The following is a 21,150-nucleotide window of genomic DNA, read 5'->3' on the forward strand; positions in this document are numbered from 1 at the left end:
TGGCCGAGTACAGTCATTAAACTGTGTAGCCTCAGTGAGCCGTTAGCACCGGTAAATGCACATCACCCGATGATTGGAATATCCCGCTAGTTTCAGGCCCAAGTTAAACGGTAAAGTCCCAGTTTCTAAGAGACGTGAGCGCAGTAACGCTCGTTTGTAGCAGCAGGCGCGGTTGGCTTCTGTGTGAAGCAGCAACGCGCACAGTCGTTCCTGAAGTTGTGCGCAGCGCCAATTGAGTTGAGCTTCTGTGTGAAGCAGCGACGCGCACAGTCATCAAACACCGAATTAGTAAGCGCGGTTGGCTTCTATGTGAAGCAGCGACGCGCATAGTCGTTTTAAAGTTGTGCGCACCACCAAGACAGTTGAGCTTCTGTGTGAAGCAGCGACGCGCACAGTCATCAAACATCGAATTTATGCATGCATAGCAGCAGGCGCGGTTGGCTTCTGTGTGAAGTAGCAACGCGCACAGTCGTTTTACAGTCGAGCGCAGCTTCGAGCGCACAGATATAGAAAGTGGCGATACGATTGTCCAAAGAAGAAGAGCTTCTGAGTGAAGCGAAAATCATCAACAGTTTAAATTGGTACGCGGTATCAGGTGCGCTCGCCTCTAGGTGAATCAGCAACGTATAAGTATAAATTTCAAACGCAGCGTCATTAAGCGCAGCGTCACGCTCAGTCGCGGAAGTTACGACCCGTTATCGACAAAACAGCACAAATTGGTGCGTAGCAGCAGGTGCGTTTATCTTCTGTGTGAAGCAGTGAAAAGCCAAGTTACAAACTCAGCTTCAACAGCACAGCATTACCAAACATTCAATTGAACGCAGGGCGCTTAGACATTGAAATTACGGCCCGTTACGGTACAGCGTAGCAGAAAACAGCAACAACAATTAAATAATCGTGTGCATTTCATAGCGACCAAAAGCAAAATCGCAAAATTTTTGAAAACAAAAACCATCGAGTGGACAACAACAACAGACAGCGGTATCGTAAGAAGAGAACTTTTTTTTTAGTTTACAGTAATAAGGTATGAGTTTTTGATTTACTTGATTCGTTATTTGATTTTTATTTTCTCAAATTAGAAATTAGAACGAAATAGAATTGATACATTGCACTAATAAAAGAGTTTGCAATTGGAATAGCATTGAAACAAAAATTTGTCGTAAAGTAGAAAAATAATAACAGAGTAAATACAATTCCAATAAGAATTTAAAGTAAGCATAGAAGAAGAGAACTAATAACACAGAAAACAAAATCCAATAAGAATTAAACGTAGGCAACTAGAAGTAAACAAAGTTTATTTTGCGAAGAAGACTGATTATTAATTTGTTTGCATAAGTTACGAAGCATTTAAAATTTCAAAATTTGCTGATATAAAAATTAAATCTGATTCAATTTATGTTTTATGTATACTTGTTAATTTGATTATTATTGTAAGTTTTAACGTTTGTATTGACCATGGACCGTGAACAAATTTTTAGATTAACAGTGAACGAACTTATAGATAAATTAAGTGGATTGAATCTTTCAACTAATGGTAGAAAGGCAACGTTACAAGACCGACTATGTGAGCACTTCGGCCTGACTGTAAGCGACGATAATTATTCAAGTGATGAAAGCGTATTGGTTCAAAGCGTTGTTGCACCGGCCGTCGGTGGTGGACGTGCGGTCTTCACCTTACGTGACATTGAACACTCCATGCTTATGTTTAGTGGCTCTGGTTATCCTACTGTCGGAGAATGGCTAGAAGTGTTCGAAGAAAATGCAGCTGCTCAAGGGGGCAGCTAAAATGTTCGTCCGCAGTCAGCGCAGTGTTTCAGATTGGAGCTCATTAAAGCGATCGTTGAAAGAAGAGTTCGGCACGGCGGTGTCTTTTATTGAAGTTCATAGGGCGCTTAAAAATCGCCGAAAACGACCCAATGATCACTTCCGTGAATATTTATACAGTCTCATTGAAATCGGCAAGCCTATAAATCTAGACGATAGGAGTTTAATTGAATATTTTGTCGAGGGCATACCAGATGATAGGACTAACAAAAGTAACCTGTACCAATCAAAGACAATACAAGAGTTGAAGGAACAAATCCTTGTATACGAAAAGGTTCGCAACGCGCGCCAACCCAGTACAAGCTTTTCGAATCAATCTAGGGTTAAAGAGGAGAAAAATCCGGTTTCCTCTAAATCACAAGGGAGTGGTAGTTCAAGGCGTTGCTACCGATGTGGAATGGTAGGGCACATAGCAACTAGCTGTGCACAAACACAAACAGTTTGCTACGGGTGTGGTCAACCAGATCATCGTTTAGCGCAATGTCCTAAGAAACAATTTGAGGTTAAAAACGAAAAACCCAAGATAAATACATTAGGGGTTTCGGAAAGAAAAAAATCGAAAGGTTGCGTGATTTTTAAAGATTTAAAATATAACAACTTTACATTTTCGGCGTTACTAGATACCGGCTGCGATTTATGCCTGATGCGATACGACGTTTTGATGATGATGGGGGAAGTTGAGTTAGCAAACAAGATACACCGGCTGGAGGGTATAGGTAACAGTGGCATTAGTACTCTGGGTAGTTTAGATTTGAAGTTGATTGTCGACGAAATAGAGTTACATGTCACGTTCCATGTCGTATGCGAGCGTGACATCGGTTATCAAGCCATTATTGGAAATGATGCTTTAAGGCAGGTGGATCTAATGGTATCAGAGGACGAAGTCTTATTTAAGCGGAAGGGAAATAGTAATTTTGTAGGAGATATTGTAGAGGGCGATGGTGAGCTAGATTTAGTAAGAGAATTTAGGAGTTTGTGTTTGTTCGCAGAATCAGTAGAGAAAGGCGATGTTGACGTAGACTTATCGCACCTTAAGCAGGCACAAAGCGACGAAATTCAAACCCTTATCAAAGATTATAACCCTCGAATGCGCCATGCCTCCCCGATAGAAATGAAAATTTCTCTAATAGACGATGTCCCTGTTTACCAGACACCTAGACGCATGTCCTACGCTAATAGGAACATAGTAGAGAACCAGATTTCAGAGTGGCTACAAGAAGGAATAATTTGCCCAAGTTCTTCGGAATATGCATCGCCCGTCGTTTTAGTAGGCAAAAAGGACGGTAGTCATAGGTTATGCTGTGATTACCGCCGCTTGAATGAAAAGATAATTAAAGATAATTTCCCGATGCCATTGATGGACGACGTCCTTGAGAAGTTGCAGAATGCGCGTATGTTTTCGACCATCGACTTACGTAACGGATTTTTTCATGTGCCTATCGAAAGTACACGTCGTTCGTGACCCACCAAGGTCAATACGAGTTTCTATTCGCACCATTTGGCATATGTAACTCTCCCGCGGTTTTCTCAAGGTACATTTTTGCGGTTTTTAAAGATCTAATAGATAATGAAACTCTAGTTGCTTACATGGACGACCTAATTATCCCATCAAGAGACAGAGAGGAAGGCGTCGTCAAACTAAGAACTGTGTTAAAAAGGGCAGCCGAGTACAATATGCGAATAAAATGGGAGGAATGTCAATTTCTGTTAGAGAAAGTTGATTTTCTAGGCTACATCGTAGAAAATGGTAAGATTCGACCTTCGAAAGCAAAAACGTGCGCAGTTGAAAATTTCCCTATGCCCAAAGACAAGAAATCAGTTCAGAGATTTTTAGGGCTGACATCATATTTTAGGCGTTTTATAAATGGGTATGCATCGCTAAACCACTGTCAGACCTTTTACGGCAGGGCACCAAGTTTGTGCTTGGAAGTGATCAAGTCGCAGCGTTTCAACAATTAAAGGGAGCGTTAATTAATGCACCTGTACTGAGTCTATACAACCCAAAAGCGGGAACGGAAGTTCACGCTGATGCGTCAATGTATGGGTACGGTGCGGTACTTCTCCAAAAGGACAGTGAAGACCAACAGTACCACCCCGTACAGTATATGAGTCGCAAGACCACGGAAACGGAAGAGCGATATCACACATATGAGCTTGAAGTTTTGGCCATTATAGCTGCGTTGAAGAAGTGGCGCGTGTATTTAATAGGCATTCCGTTTAAAATAGTGACGGACTGCAATGCATTCACGATGACTATGCGGAAAAGAGACGTTCCTTTAAGAGTGTCGCGTTGGGCACTATTCTTGCAGGATTTTACTTACACGTTGGAGCATCGCTCTGGAGACATGTCGACGCACTGAGTAGGGTTAGATGTCTACTCCTGGAAGATTCCCTGCAACATAAATTACAGCAAGCCCAAGCTCAAGATGAATGGGCAAAAGCGATTATGAAAATTCTGGAGAAGGACTCCTACCAGGACTTCTACGTAAAACGTGGCGTACTATACAAAAATCCCATTAAGGAACTTGTAGTGGTACCGGCATTAATGGAGGATGAAATTATAAAGATAGGACACAATCAAGGTAATTTCTCAGCGAAGACAACTCAAGATATCGTCGAAAAAACGTACTACATACCACAAATTTCAGCGAAGGTAAAGCAAATATTGAGAAGTTGCGTACAATGCATAATTTCGGATGCAAAGGCGGGTAAAAAGGAAGGTTACCGAGAGCCAATATGCAAGGACGATCGTCCACTGGGTACGTACCATATTGACCACGTTGGCCCTATGGAGAAGACCAGCAAGCGTTACGTCTATTTATTGGTAATTGTCGATGCGTTCTCAAAATTCGCTTGGTTATACCCAACTCGTAGCACAGGCGCTGAGGAAGTAGTCGGCCATCTGAAGAAACAGTCGTCTGTTTTCGGTAACCCGAAACGAATTATCTCAGACAGAGGGACGGCTTTTACATCCACGTCCTTTAAGCAATACTGCGAAAGTGAAAACATCCAGCATCTATTGATAGCCACTGGCGTACCAAGGGGAAACGGACAAGTGGAAAGAATAAATAGGACCATCATGCCCATGCTAAAAAAGCTTTGCGGAGAAAATCCGAAAAATTGGTACAAATATGTCGAACAAGTCCAAAAAACCTTGAACAATACGCCACCTAGAAGCACTAAGATTTCACCATTCAAACTGCTTACCGGAGTGGAGATGCGCGACAATTCAATGCCGGATTTGCGAGAACTCCTCGAAAATGAAGCGATTAACGAACTTAGCAAAGAGAGAGAATACATACGCACGGAAGCACAGCAAAACATTGAAAAAATCCAACAAGAAAATAAAAGAAATTTTAATGCAAAACGAAAAGAAGCAACCAGTTACGAGCTAAACGATTTGGTAGCCATTAAGCGTACCCAGTTTGGTAGTTCACTAAGATTGCTACCTAAATTCTTCGGGCCTTACTCGGTAGTAAAGATAATGAACCATGGACGATATGAAGTGGAAAAGGTAGGGAAAGGTGAAGGCCCAAAACGAACCACCACTGTCGCCGAATATATGAAAAGGTGGCAGCCCCCGTTTGAGGCCAAACGTTACATCAGGATGGCCGAATGTGGGAATATAGAAATGGACAACTAGACGGACTTATACGATAGTATGCACGGACTATAGTATGATCGGACAATAGTACAAACAAATACACCTCTGTATATTTGAGGAACAATGAAAAGGACACACAAAGACAGACGAGAGATACAAGTGACTGAAGAGAATTACAGTTTACGTGCTACCGCAGGCCACAACGGACGTCTATTTACATTTAATTAAAATCAATAAAATGTGTTATAAACTATTGTACTAAATACCATTTAAACTTATTTTAATGGAACAGTGATCTTAGTTTCAACAAAGTGTAAGTACTTGGCTCCGAACCCTACATGTATAATAAATATGTTTTGAGTTAAATGTCATTGAAAAGCAATATAATAAAAAAAAGTCACAAGTAAAAAAAACCAAGTGTATAAATACTGTCCATACAGCAATTAAGTTTATGTCGAGAAGCTCACGAGATTTACGAGTACTTCGAGACACGAGAATCTCGCGAGAAGTAGAGTTCTCGATTTTTTGGGTCTCGCAAATCTCGTTTGTGTTCGAGAAGAAATCGTAAGCTCTAGTTTCTTCTAAAAAATAAATAAATGTAAGGCGGGATAATCTCCGAAGAGATTTTAGGCCGAGCTTATCTTCCAATTTGTGTCGTGCTGTTTTTAATTTTTCCTACAAATTGACGGGACGGGACTAACTTGTTTTACGCCTACTTCCAATAGGATCTGCAAAGCAGCTGAGTTTTTACTGAGGGCTTTTTATGGCAGAAATACACTGGGAGTGTTTACCAAACACTGCCAAGGAGCGACCCCGCTTAGAAAAATTGTCGGTGACACTTTAACCCTTTCACTACCATGTGGATGGTGCATCACAATAGAAATTTGAAAACTCGTGAAAAACGGGACATATTATCCCGCTGGTGTACAAAAATGGGACAACGGTTTTTTAAATTTGAATAAATGATAATGATGGGCTAATAAGTCCCACCAAACCGATTTTTTTAGGCGCATTCTAAGATATTTCAAACGGTTTTTGATTATAACCAAAAAGTCGAGTTTATCAGAAGTGGGCGGTGCCACACCCCTTTTAAAAATTTTAAGTTAGAGGTATTCAGTTCAACTCACACACGAAATTTGGTGATTATAGTTATAGAATTTACTTAGCAATCACGGTTTATAACGTTTTCCAATATTTCATACATACATACATAAGGGGGTGTGGTTATCGTCTGTTTTCACTAATTTTAAATAATTAATAAATTAAAAATACAAAATTTCAGTAATTCTAAGCAATTTCATGACACTTTTAATACACGTCCAAAAATATCGAGGGGGCTGTCAACAACATGAAATTTTTCATCTGATTGGTGTGCTTTTGACGATTTTCCTGTAACCACCAAAAACATTGTGAACAAAAGTGTTTTGCACGGATTTAGTTTTGATCTCCAAACCGGTGTAGGACCCACCTCGGGTAATTTTTTATAATAGCGGCCAAAGGTATTTTGCGCAAAAATATTATGTATCCTACCCCGGTGGGTTCGTGAATGTCTTTTGATAGACCCAAAATTGTTCCTTTACATTTTGTATTCAAAAAGGCGCGTATCGGCATCCGATTACAGCACCCGAAAATTGAGAATATTATTACTGCAGAAAGATATTTACAAATAATGGGTGCAAATGTTCATGTGGTTGTTGTAAGATTTTGTTGTAAGCACATACACACTAATGCAGAAAGGTGTTCTGTGCGGATATAATTTTGATCCCGAAACCGATATGGGACGCACCCAGGGTTATTTTTTAAAATCGCGACCGATGTCTGACAATGCAGAAGGGTGTTCTGTGCAAAAAAAAAAACAACTTATCGGGCCCCCGATTTTGGGTTAATTTTCAAGTTTTTTCGACAGAAATAAAATGTTTAACTTCTGCTTTCGAATTGCAAACTCGAAAGCCGAAACTACTGTTTGCTCCATTTGATAATTTTTGTTAAAAATTAAGTGGTACATGTCTTGTGAAACATTACCCAAAGTATCGTTAGGGGAATCAAATTAATACATTTTGCGAGCTTTGCAAAGCTGAGTATAAAACAGAAAACATAATATTTTCGATGAAATAATCGTCCCCGTTCTTCGAATTTTTAAACACAAACAATACAGGCCGAATTCCGTACCCATCAGCTGATTGCTTCTTCTTGATTATTGTCCATAGAGCGCCTTGTACTTTAATATGTTAGTTAATCGAAATCAATTAAAATTTTCTTTTCACTTGGCATTCTTCTGCACGGCGCACAGTGGTCGGTCTTACATGGAGTTGGTGGCCAAAAATACTTCCAGTATCAACGTGAAACTTTGGTCACGGCTTTACAAATATGTGAGAAATAGTTTTTTATAAAATTGGTGCGGGTGATACCTTCAGACAGACCCACACCCACCCACTTTCACCGCATGCATACAAAAAGTAAGTAGATGTGGGGGGGCAAGAGGTGTCTATCGCAAATACAATGTTTAATAGGATTAAATAAAGAAATTAAAGTTATTAAAAGAACTTGCATACTTAACAATAACAAAACAACAAACACACACAAAAGTTTACATTTGCATATCATCGACTGGATAAAATAATGCCGTGTGCTACATGCGAGCACATATATATATATATATATAACATACGACAATAATTTATCAGGGTAACGCTGTCAGAAAACTGTCGCAAAATATAGTTAGTGGCAGAAAGTGGCAGCTGATATTAACACTTTAGAATCTTAAAACTTTGACTAATAATAAGATACACGTAAGTCCCAGCGTGATACTACATGATTCCTTATCTGCGCTTCGAGGTAGATCTTAAGGCGACAATAGAGGTGGACGGTTGCCGCAAGGGTGCGCAAATGGCGGACGAGGCGATACATGTGTACACCGATGGTTCCAAAGTAGTGGAAGGAGTAGGGTCTTCGGTATACTGCGCTGATTCGGAAATAAGCAGATCCTATAGACTGCCGGATTACTGTGGCGTTTTCCAAACGGAAATATTAGCCGTAACCAAAGCAGTAGAAACCCTGGAAGAGAATAGCTTAAGCTGCAACCGTGTTAACTTTTATATTGACAGTCAAGCAGCAATTAAGGCAATAATCTCGCATATTACAGCATCTAAATGTGTGTTAGAGTGTAAGCAGTCTCTGGAGAGAATCGGGACAGGGAGAAGCATACATCTATATTGGGTCCCAGGGCATATGGGAATAGATCGGAATGAAAAAGCGGACGTACTAGCTAAAAAGGGCGCATCCCTTGAAGCTTGCTCCGTAGATGTCCCAGTTAGATTGGGCGAGATTAAGCGAAGGCGAGAGGTGCACATGATCGACCAAGCGGGAAACGCGTGAGTTCAAGCGCGGGGCTGTAAAGTGTCGAAGATTATGTGTAGGTCTTACAACCTTAGACTAACACAGTTGCTTCTATCATTAAAAAGAGAGGACTGTAGACTCATGACAGATATTCTGACTGGACACTGCATTCTGGCGTCACATGCCTTCAAATTAGGCTTGGCCAGTGATAGCAGATATAGGAAGTGCGGGTTGGAGGAGGAAACGATCGAGCACGTTCTGTGCTCGTGCCCTGCACTTTCCAGGCTAAGACTCCAGCTATTAGGAATGATGCGGCTGTCAGATCTAGAAGCAGCAAGTGGCTTAAGTCCTAGGAAGCTTCTAGTATTTGCCAAGAGGACGGAATTATTTTATAACATAGGTCCTGGTTTTTGATAGGGTTTTTCAGCTTGGTCGTTAAAACAAACTTCTGGTAACACTACGGACTCAATCAGTCTATATGAGGTCCTCATGGACCGGCCAGTTCAACCTACCTACTCAACGTGAGGATCAGCGAGGAACCCAACTAAAACTTTAGCTGAAATTGAAATATTTTTGCAATTAAACACTAATAAAGGAACTGGTGAAATTTTAAATAACAAAAAAAACACAACAAGCTAATGACACTCGGGCATAGTCATAGTCAAAATAAAATAGGTTTTAAATTTATTTGCAGCTTTTTTGACAGATAGTACATAGAAAATTGTGTCTAAAAGCTGCAATTAAATTTAAAACATATTTTATTTTGACTATGACTATGCGCCACTAAAATTATTTCAAAATGAAGTAAATACCTATGACTTCAATATTAATTTTTATTTATTTCAATAAAATTATATTTTATGTATTTTTAAATAGCTCAAACTTGCACTTTATTTTTAACTTGCTCACACTGCAAAAACTAACTAATACTATAACCTCACTTTTGAAGCTATTCTTAAAGAGTACAGTTCGAATACAACAAAAACAAATATATCTTTTAAAAGGCTGTTCTAATAAGGGATACTAACTTTTCACTTTGATTTTTTTAATTTTTGGCCTATGGAACCGACCACTGTGCGGCGAATTGGTTGAATTCGCTTTGCCACCACCTGGTATGAAATCGCCTTGCAAAAAATAGGAACGGCATTTATTGTGACAAGTTTTGGACAACTTTCTGGTCTGAATTTGACTCACGCTAATGCTGAGTAGTCTTTTACAGAAATATAAACAATAAAATTAATATATGTAATATATTTTTATTTTTATGTACCATATCATCATAAGCCCTTTTCTTTATCTCCCTATAACGTTGCGTTTGTCGCAAATACTATACTATACTGTACTATACTTACATATGTATGTCAATACGTGTTTAAATATCACCACTTTAACACGTCTTCATTGGTCATAGTTTTAATATAAAGACCTTCAAAGCAAATTATTTTCAAAATGGAAATCACGCATCTCAAGTATGTACGTATGTACATATGTACATTGTTCACTTATCAACAATGCCTTTTCTATCGTAAATCTTTAAAAAGACTCACACAATATATGATTTTGAAGCATGAAAAACATATTAATTATTAATTTTTAAATATCACTTATTATCACATTCAATTAACACCAAAAATTTCTATTTTTCTCGGCTCTTTAGCGCGTTTTTATTGTACTATGTTACGAGTCCAACGTTTTTTACCCTCAAAATACTATGCGAATACGGCCCTCTCACAGCCACAAAATCCCAACAACTGTTCGTGTTTTTCATTTTATTCACATACCCAACAAATGTGCAATGTAAAACACGGAAAATACTTGCGTTTTGTAAAACAAAAGTATAAATGTAAATCTGTATGTACGTATGTATGTATATAAATAAAATTAAATATGAACAAGTAAGGAAGGTTAAGTTCGGGTGTAACCGAACATTACATACTCAGTTGAGAGCTATGGTGACAACATAAGGGAAAATAACCATGTAGGAAAATGAACCGAGGGAAACCCTGGAATGTGTTTGTATGACATGTGTATCAAATGAAAGGCATTAAAGAGTATTTTATGAAGGAGTGGGCCATAGTTCTATAGGTGGACGCCATTTAGGGATATCGCCATAAAGGTGGATCAGGGTTGACTCTAGAATTTGTTTGTACAATATGGATATCAAATGAAAGGTCTTAAAGAGTATTTTATGAGGGAGTGGGCCATAGTTCTATAGGTGGACGCTATTTAGGGATATAGCCATAAAGGTGGATCAGGGTTGACTCTAGAATGCGTTTGTACGATATGGGTATCAAATGAAAGATGTTAATGAGTATATTAAAAGGGATATATCCTTAGTTCCATAGGTGGACGCCGTTTCGAGATACCGCCATAAAGGTGGACCAGGGGTGACCCTAGAATTTGTTTGTACAATATGGGTATCAAAAGAAAGGTGTTAATGAGTATTTTAAAAGGGAGTAATCCTTAGTTCCATAGGTGGACGCCGTTTCGAGATATCGCCATAAAGGTGGACCAGGGGCGACCCTAGAATTTGTTTGTACGATATGCGTATCAAATTAAAGGTATTAAGGAGGGTTTTAAAAGGGAGTGGTGGTAGTTGTATAGGTGGTCGCCTTTTCGGGATATCGCCATAAAGGTTGACCAGGGGTGACTCTAGAATGCGTTTGTACGATTTGGGTATCAAATGAAAGGTGCTAATGAGTATTTTAAAACGGAGTAATCCTTAGTTCCATAGGTGGACGCCGTTTCGAGATATCGCCATAAAGGTGGACCAGAGGTGACCCTAGAATTTGTTTGTACAATATGGGTATCAAAAGAAAGGTGTTAATGATTATTTTAAAAGGGAGTAATCCTTAGTTCCACAGGTAGACGCCGTTTCGAGATATCGCCACAAAGGTGGACCAGGTGTGACCCTAGAATTTGTTTGTACAATATTGGTATCAAAAGAAAGGTGTTAATGAGTATTTTAAAAGGGAGTGATGCTTAGTTCCATAGGTGGACGCCGTTTCGAGATATCGCCATAAAGGTGGACCAGGTGTGACCCTAGAATGCGTTTGTACAATATGGGTATCAAACGAAAGATGTTAATGAGTATTTTAAAAGGGAGTAATCCTTAGTTCTATAGGTGGACGCCGTTTCGAGATATCGCCATAAAGGTGGACCAGGGGTGACCCTAGAATTTGTTTGTATAATATGGGTATCAAAAGAAAGGTGTTAATGAGTATTTTAAAAGGGAGTGATGCTTAGTTCCAGAGGTGGACACCGTTTCGAGATATCGCCATAAAGGTGTACCAGGTGTGACCCTAGAATTTGTTTGTACGATATGGGTATCAAATTAAAGGTATTAATGAGGGGTTTAAAAGGGAGTGGTGGTAGTTTTATAGGTGGTCGCCTTTTCGAGATATCGCCATAAAGGTGGACCAGGGGTGACCCTAGAATTTGTTTGTATAATATGGGTATCAAAAGAAAGGTGTTAATGAGTATTTTAAAAGGGAGTAATCCTTAGTTCCATAGGTGGACGCAGTTTCGAGATATCACCATAAAGGTGGACCAGGGGTGACCCTAGAATTTGTTTGTACAATATGGGTATCAAATTAAAGGTATTAATGAGTATTTTAAAAGGGAGTAATCCTTAGTTCCATAGGTGGACGCCGTTTCGAGATATCGCCACAAAGGTGGACCAGGGGATACCCTAGAGTTTGTTTGTACAATATGGGCATCAAACGAATGGTGTTAATGAGTATTTTAAAAGGGAGTGGGCCTTAGTTCTATAGGTGGACGCCGTTTCGAAATATCGCCATAAAGGTGGACCAGGGGTGACTCTAGAATGTCTTTGCACGATATGGGTATCAAATTAAAGGTATTAATGAGGGTTTTAAAAGGGAGTGGTGGTTGTTGTATAGGTGGTCGCGTTTTCGAGATATCGCTATAAAGGTGGACCAGGGGTGACTCTAGAATGCGTTTGTACGATATGGGTATTAAATGAAAGGTGTTAAAGAGTATTTTATGAGGGAGTGGGCCATAGTTCTATAGGTGGACGCCATTTAGGGATATAGCCATAAAGGTGGATCAGGGTTGACTCTAGAATGCGTTTGTACGATATGGGTATCAAATGAAAGGTGTTAATGAGTATTTTAAAAGGGAGTAATCCTTAGTTCCATAGGTGGACGCCGTTTCGAGATACCGCCATAAAGGTAGACCAGGGGTGACCCTAGAATTTGTTTGTACAATATAGGTATTAAAAGAAAGGTGTTAATGAGTATTTTAAAAGGGAGTAATCCTTAGTTCCATAGGTGAACGCCGTTTCGAGATATCACCATAAAGGTAGACCAGGGGTGAAGTTAGAATTTGTTTGTACAATATGGGTATCAAAAGAAAGGTGTTAATGAGTATTTTAAAAGGGATTGGGCCTCAGTTCTATAGGTGGACGCCGTTTCGAAATACCGCCATAAAGGTGGACCAGGGGTGACTCTAGAATGTGTTTGTACGATATGGGTATCAAATTAAAGGTATTAATGAGAGTTTTAAAAGGGAGTGGTGGTAGTTGTATATGTGAAGGCTTTTTCCAGATCGCGACCAAAATGTGGACCAGGGTGACCCAGAACATCATCTGTTGGATACCGCTAATTTATTTATATATGTAATACCTGCCAAGATTTTAAGGGTTTTTTATTTCGCCCTGCGGAACTTTTTCATTTTCTTCTACTTAATATGGTAGGTGTCACAACCATTTTATAAAGTTTTTTCTAAAGTTATATTTCGTGTCAATAAACCAATCCAATTACCTCACCATGTTTCATCCCTTTTTTCGTATTTGGTATAGAATTATGGCATTTTTTTCATTTTTCGTAATTTTCGATATCGAAAAAGTGGGCGTGGTCATTGTCGGATTTCGTTCATTTTTCATACCAAAATAAAGTGAGTTCAAGTAAGTACCTGAACTAAGTTCATTAAAGATATGTCGATTTTTGCTGAAGTTATCGTGTTAACGGCCATGCGGAAGGACAGACGAACGACAGTGTATAAAAACTGGGCGTGGCATCAACCGATTTCGCCCGTTTTCACAGAAAACAGTTATCATCATAAAATCTATGCCCATACCAAATTTCAAAAGGATTGGTTAATTTTTGTTCGACTTATGGCGTTAAAAGTATCCTAGACAAATTAAATGAAAAAGGGCGGAGCCACGCCCATTTTGAAATTTTCTTTTATTTTTGTATTTTGTTGCACCATGTCATTACTGGAGTTGAATGTTGACATAATTTACTTTATACTGTAAAGATATTAAATTTTTTGTTAAAATTTTACTTAAAAAAAAATTTTTTTTTAAATGTAGGCGTGGTCCTTCTCCGATTTTGCTAATTTTTATTAGGCGTACATATAGTAATAGGAGTAACGTCCCTGCCAAATTTCATCATGATATCTTCAACGACTGACAAATTACAGCTTGCAAAAATTTTAAATTACCTTCTTTTAAAAGTGGGCGGTGCCACGCCCATTGTCCAAAATTTTATTATTTTCCACTCTGCGTCATAAATTCAACTCATCTACCAAGTTTCGTTGCTTTATCTGTCTTTGGTAATGAATTATCGCACTTTTTCGGTTTTACGAAATTTTAGATATCGAAAAAGTGGGCGTGGTTATAGTCCGATATTGTTCATTTTAAATAGCGATCTGAGGTGAGTGCTCAGGAACCTACATACCAAATTTCATCAAGATAACTCAAAAGTTACTCAAGTTATCGTGTTAATGGCCATGCGGAAGGACAGACGGACGACTGTGTATAAAAACTGGGCGTGGCATCAACCGATTTCGCCCGTTTTCACAGAAAACAGTGAACATCATAAAATCTATGCCCCTACCAAATTTCAAAAGGATAGGTTAATTTTTGTTCGACTTATGGCGTTAAAAGTATCCTAGACAAATTAAATGAAAAAGGGCGGAGCCACGCCCATTTTGAAATTTTCTTTTATTTTTGTATTTTGTTGTACCATGTCATTACTGGAGTTGAATGTTGACATAATTTACTTATATACTGTAAAGATATTAAATTTTTTGTTAAAATTTTACTTTAAAAAAAATTTTTTTTTTTAAGTGGGCGTGGTCTTTCTCCGATTTTGCTAATTTTTATTAGGCGTACATATAGTAATAGGAGTAACGTCCCTGCCAAATTTCATCATGATATCTTCAATGACTGACAAATTACAGCTTGCAAAAATTTTTAATTACCTTCTTTTAAAAGTGGGCGGTGCCACTCCCATTGTCCAAAATTTTACTAATTTTCTATTCTGCGTCATAAATTCAACTCATCTACCTAGTTTCGTCGCTTTATATGTCTTTGGTAATGAATTATCGCACTTTTTCGGTTTTACGAAATTTTCGATATCGAAAAAGTGGGCGTGGTTGTCGTCCGATATCGTTGATTTTAAATAGCGATCTGAGATAAGTGCTCAGGAACCTACGTACCAAATTTCATCAAGTTACCTCAAAATTTACTCAAGTTATCGTGTTAACGGACGGACGGACGGACGGACGGACGGACGGACGGACGGACATGGCTCAATCAAATTTTTTTTCGATCCTGATTATTTTGATATATGGAAGTCTATATCTATCTCGATTCCTTTATATATGTACAACCAACCGTTATCCAATCAAACTTAATATACTCTGTGAGCTCTGCTCAACTGAGTATAAAAAGGCATACCCGCATCTGTATGTTTAGGTGTACCATTTACTTCGAGTCGCTCAATAATGAAAATCATCCACTGTTTATGTTTTCATTTGCGGCGCTTTTGCTCTTTTGTTATTGTATTACACGCATAAAAGCAAAACAAACCGAAGAACGAACATAACAATGTAATAAAATGTCAAATAAGAAATTGCCACTTGCGCCATATGTACTAACACAGTGAAGTTGGCTGTTGTTTATTCACATGCAACGCTGTTGTGAAATGAATGATACAACAAGAGAACTTTTAAAGTTCAAAAGCTTTCAATATCAAATACAAAATTTTTCAAAGCACTATCTTAAAGTTTTAAAGTTGTTTATTTGCGCTGTACCTTCTTATTTGGGTTCGTTAATTTACCATTAGCCGATTTGAAAATAAAACAGTTACAAAAAATCTGATTTAGCCGCTATCCGATTTATTAGTCGAATGACACAAAATACCCTGCAAAAATCGCGAGTACTCCATGCATGCATGTATGGAGTACTCGCTATGGACCAAGCGAGTGCTCCAAAATTAACCACAATTCATACAAAAAATATGGTCCAATTAACATTGCGATGTCCTAGGACCGGACCATATACTCCAGCTCCGCATTACATCAGAGTAATCCATGGAGTACCTACAGTCCAATAAACATCGTGTAGTGATTACAATCGTCAAAAACGAGCAATGATCGGCTTACACCATGTTCGTGTAGAAACATGAGTTGGTCCATCGCTGCATTACAGTGGAGTATATTGGTAAGTACTCCAGTGGACCACATGATCCAACGATTTTTGCAGGGTATTTGCCACTTTACTATTTCTCATAATATTGGCGTGTTTTCCCATTTTGTACTTATTTAAGACTGTTTAGGCTGTTTATTGTTCATGTCGAAAATTTTTTCGATATGGTCGAAAGGGAAGTCAACGGACGTGCTTCACTGCCAGTTATAAGAACTCAGCTGCTTTTAACCGTTCAGAAGTTATTAAACAAAAAAAAATAAAAAAATAGGCGCCTTCCATGCTAACTCAATATACATACATATTAAGGTATCGAATCCCGAAAATCTATTGCAAGCCGGGTATTTCGGTGCCTATTTTCGGTATCACCTATGGACTTTTACATTTGAATTTTGATCCAAAAATTATTATGTTTATTGTGTTATGTTAGTTTATAAAAAGCTTTCTCAATTAAACACTAAGCTTAAAAAACGTTGATTTTTTGTTTATAAATAAGTGTGAAATGTAAACTTATAAAAGGTTTCTATAAGCAAGCTTATCATAACTTGTTTCCCAAAGCTTTTATAAACGATAATTTTTTTTACATATGTCAATCATTTCAAAAATATGACCACAAAAATATGGCCGCAATTCTAATGGGTTTTTGGAGAATCCAAGAAACAGTTAAAATGCAGCACCTCTCTATCATGAACAGAGCTGCTCAACCCCTATACACTTGTAGCACTTTTGTTTTTGTTTTGCCCTGAATCATAGGCACAGATTCAAATTCACACTTTGAATATAAAAAAACAAATTTCATAGCGCTCCCATATGCCCGCACATATAATTTCGACTCATATGAAAATGCTTAAATTTCTTATGAACGTGCCAAGAAAAAGCACTCCCGTATGAAGCTCAGGCACTTGTGTATGATGAAAAAAATTTACACTAACAATTTGACAACTAAAAATTATTCAAAAATATGATAGCACTGAATAAAATTTGTAATCAAAATTGATTTATAAATAAAATTAAAATAGATAACTGACCGCAGAGCTGAAATATATGGGACATATGACCAAAGAATATAAGCAAAACTGTACTAAAAGAAGAGGAGCCTCTTCTAACTTCATATGATAATAGTTAATTATCCTCAAGGAAAGTCAGTAACTAGTGATACAAATTTCTGATTCAGAACTTGATCTAGTGTCAAATAAGTATTATTTTGTTAGTAGCTATATTTGCAATTATAAAATCGACAGTTTTAATTTTTATATTTCATATTTAACATATATTTCAAAATAGGCCACCAACAAAAATACTGCTACCAGCTTTAACAAGCTACGACTACATATGAGTATGCCTTTTTTTCAACACTATTCCAGTTCGTATCTATCTGAAAAGTGTCAATAAAGAACTAGTTTTAAAATGGATATTTGTAATAGTTGCGGGGACAGTTTCCATCGCCTAGGACATCGCAATGTTAAATTCGCCAGTTGAAGCATGTAAAAAAGATAGATAGCGAACTGTTAGTGGTTCAGAATGCACTAGAAGTGCACTAGTTTTGAACTAGAGATTCTCTCACGGGGTAGTTTCTGTGATTTTGTATTTTATTTCGGTATATTATTTTTCGTGGTTATGAGACATTTTTTGACTGAAAGTGGGGGGAACCATTAAACAACCCTGCCTATCATTTACTGGTTAAACATTTTATTAAATTCAGGTGGTATTTAAGCACCTCTTCAGGAGGTATTTAAGTAATCTCTGTTGCTAATATATGTATGTAAATTTGAACACAAATATAAATCAAATCACGCGGAGTCCTCTAATTAAGCATTTCGAAAGTTATCAAACTCAATTTCTAATGCATCATTCGCGGAAATCTCCACATTCACTTTTAGTATGATTATTGAAAACCAAATTCCGATGATATAAAATATGTTAGGTATTACAAAAACTGAGGCTATATATAGGTCAATCCAATTTTTCGCAACTTTCAGTATTAAATTTATTGGCTCTTGAATGTTGACGATATAACTACTTACGTAATATTCTTAGCAAACATTTTGTAACTTGAAACCAAATCTTCAAATTTTCCCGACCTCAAACAATTAAAATTTAAATTTTTTTTTAAATACAAACATTTTTCCGTGCACATACAATTTTGTACATGTATCGTGATTTGCACTTCCATATAAAAAATTTTGAGCAGCTCTGATCATGTAGAACCGTTTATGAAAATATTTTGAAATTTTCCAAGCTGAAAAATATTGACAAATAGTTTTCTCGCATATATGTAATACTCCTATATTGCTAATAGAAAATACTCGCAATGTGTTTTGAATTCGAAGTCAAAACAAGACAGCCTATAAAATTTTTGTGATTGTAGCAGCATAAGTGTGACAAGAAAAAATTTAAATTTAGGTACATTCGATTATTGAATACAAAAACAAAACCGTTTAAAAAACAATATATCGGCACTCTGATGTTTGGGAATGTACCTAGACTTTTGTAGCAATATAGGAGTATTACATATATGTTTCCTCGTGTTTTTTTTTTTTTTGCAAACATTTACAATTTACTTTCACAGCTAAATTATTTATTAACATTTGCTATCAACGCTTATAAAATAAAAAATAAACCATTTAAAGATGTTTAAATTTGCAATATAAGAACCTGAAGAAATTCCGAAATAACGGGATTTTTTATATATAGTCCCGGGGTTCGGGGATGGCAAAATGGCTCGGGATCGGGATCCCGGGGGTTTTATGCCTTATTACATACCAATAGATTATCTAACACTGAATTTACTTACGTACTTACTTAATTGGCGCTTAACCATCTAAACGGTTATGACCGTCCAACAAGGCGCGCAGTCGCCTAGCCAGCGCAGCCGCTGCGTTTTAATTCGCTCGACTATGTGGATGTCTGCGTATAGCGATCGATAACTGAAAATCATTTTCCCTTAAACGATAACTTTGCAACTGTCAAACTATTTCAAAAATTATAATAACTTATGGATTCAAAGGGTAATATTTGTCGCTAGTTCACATATGTCATTAATCCGATCCATATCTTTAGAGCTAGATGACTTTCGAATACAGCGCAACGGTTTTCTAGGGAATTTCGACTGTTCAGAAATACAAGACACTTGAATACCTAAAATGATTTTATGTTTTTTAGAAGTATTCTTAACTTCTAACTCGGTTACGTTTGGGGCTTTCGTGTTTTAAATATTTGAGGTAACAAAGTATTTTTGTTGTTGCAGTTTTTGGAGGACCGGGCCTAGGGTGGTAAAATTTTTGAAATGCCAAAATTTTAGAGACAAAAAAGAGTAAAAACTTAGTTTTTATAAATAACTAGCTTTACCAGGCGCACGTTGTAACGCCCGATATCGAATGGATGTTGCGTTATTTTTTCTGTTTTGTTTGTTGATAATTTAATTTATTGTTCTGTAAATTTAATTGAATTTTGTACGCATATTTGGTGAAATTTTCTGTTAAAACATTTTATTCTTGTATCTTTTTTTATATTATTGTATTGCTTTTACCGCTGATGATTGTTGCTTTGATTACATTCCGAAGAAGCAAGACTGGTGAACCAATTTTCAAAGTTGATATATGCGCAGGCATTCCTTTTGGTTCTAAGGAGTATAGAAATTCATTTGGATAATTCACAATTCTATCTTCGTCTGTAACTGTGTCGATCGATTTATATTTCGTCACTTCACCAGGAAATTGATTTCGTTAACATGATCATTTTTGAGAGCTAAGATAGTTCTTTCGCATAGCCAAAAAACAAAAACATTTAAATTTAAAATTCTTAATTCTGAAATATGAAAAACTTTCGTCTTGATCGAAGGAACCTCGACCCAAAATTTGGTGATGATCGAAGTATAGCAAACACGTTTTCATAGGGAACACACACACAGAATTTGATTTTTATAGAAGATGTAGATAGACTGAAGCTAAACAATTTTTTTAACAGCGGCAGATTACTAAACGTCCAAAAGGCATAACAGCTAAACTCAACAATGCAGTCAAACGTTTGGTGTTAAAATAACTTAAGTTTGTACGGCAGCCATAGTTTTTCCCCATTCCACATTTTACTGGAGGTTTTAGGACTTAACGTCACATAGCTCCTTACCAATTTTAATTATCCTACCATTACGACATCCAGATATAGGCAGTATAATATATTCCATTTGTATGGGAGGTGCCACGCCCCCTTTTTCCCAATTCCATATTTTCTTGGTGGTGTTAAGGATTGACCTCAAATAACTCCTTACTGAATTTCCATGTTCTGGCATGTATACCTTGAAAGTTATACAGTACCAAAGATTCCATTTGAATGGGAGGTTCCACGCCCCCTTTTTCCCAATTCCGCATTTTCTTGGTGGTGTTAGGGATTGACCTCATATAACTCCTTACTGAATTTCAATGTTCTGGCATGTATACCTTCAAAGTTATGCAGTACCAAAGATTCCATTTGAATGGGAGGTTCCACGCCCCCTTTTTCCCAATTCCTCCTTTTCTTGGTGGTGTTAGAGATTGACCTCATATAACTCCTTACTGAATTTCAATGTTCTGGCATGTATACCTTCAAAGTTATGCATTACTAAAGATTCCATTTGTATGGGAGGTGCCACGCCCCCTTTCTCCAAATTCCGCATTTTCTTGGTGATGTTAGGGATTGACCTCATATAACTCCGCATTGAATTTCAATGTTCTGGCATGTATACCTTCAAAGGTATGCAGTACCAAAGAGGTGCCACGCCCCTTTTATATATCGAAATTATTTTTAGCCATTTACCTTCCCGTTGATCGAAGGAACCCATAACCAAAATTTGGTGATGATTGATGTGTGGAAAATACGTTTCCATAGCGAACACACACATACACAGAATTTGATTTATATATGTATATATGGCTAAACCGATTTGCGAGTGTTTTAT

General features: G+C 37.4%; 1 protein-coding gene across 4 annotated transcripts in view; it reads right to left on the reverse strand.

The window, feature by feature from the left end:
- LOC137239886 (uncharacterized) overlaps positions 1 to 21,150 on the reverse strand; it is a 194,941-nt gene that overhangs the window by 165,163 nt on the left and 8,628 nt on the right. The window contains exon 1 of one of the 4 annotated variants that reach the window (XM_067765663.1): positions 15,471 to 15,501. The exons of 2 other annotated variants lie outside the window; for them this stretch is intronic. The gene's annotated coding sequence lies outside the window, so the exon portion shown is untranslated. Of the gene's footprint in view, positions 1 to 10,116; positions 10,501 to 15,470; positions 15,502 to 21,150 lie in introns of those variants that run through there. One more of the 4 variants, XM_067765661.1, reaches the window with a different exon arrangement.

Source organism: Eurosta solidaginis, chromosome 2 (genome assembly GCF_040869045.1).
Source record: "Eurosta solidaginis isolate ZX-2024a chromosome 2, ASM4086904v1, whole genome shotgun sequence".
NCBI lineage: Eukaryota > Metazoa > Arthropoda > Insecta > Diptera > Tephritidae > Eurosta > Eurosta solidaginis.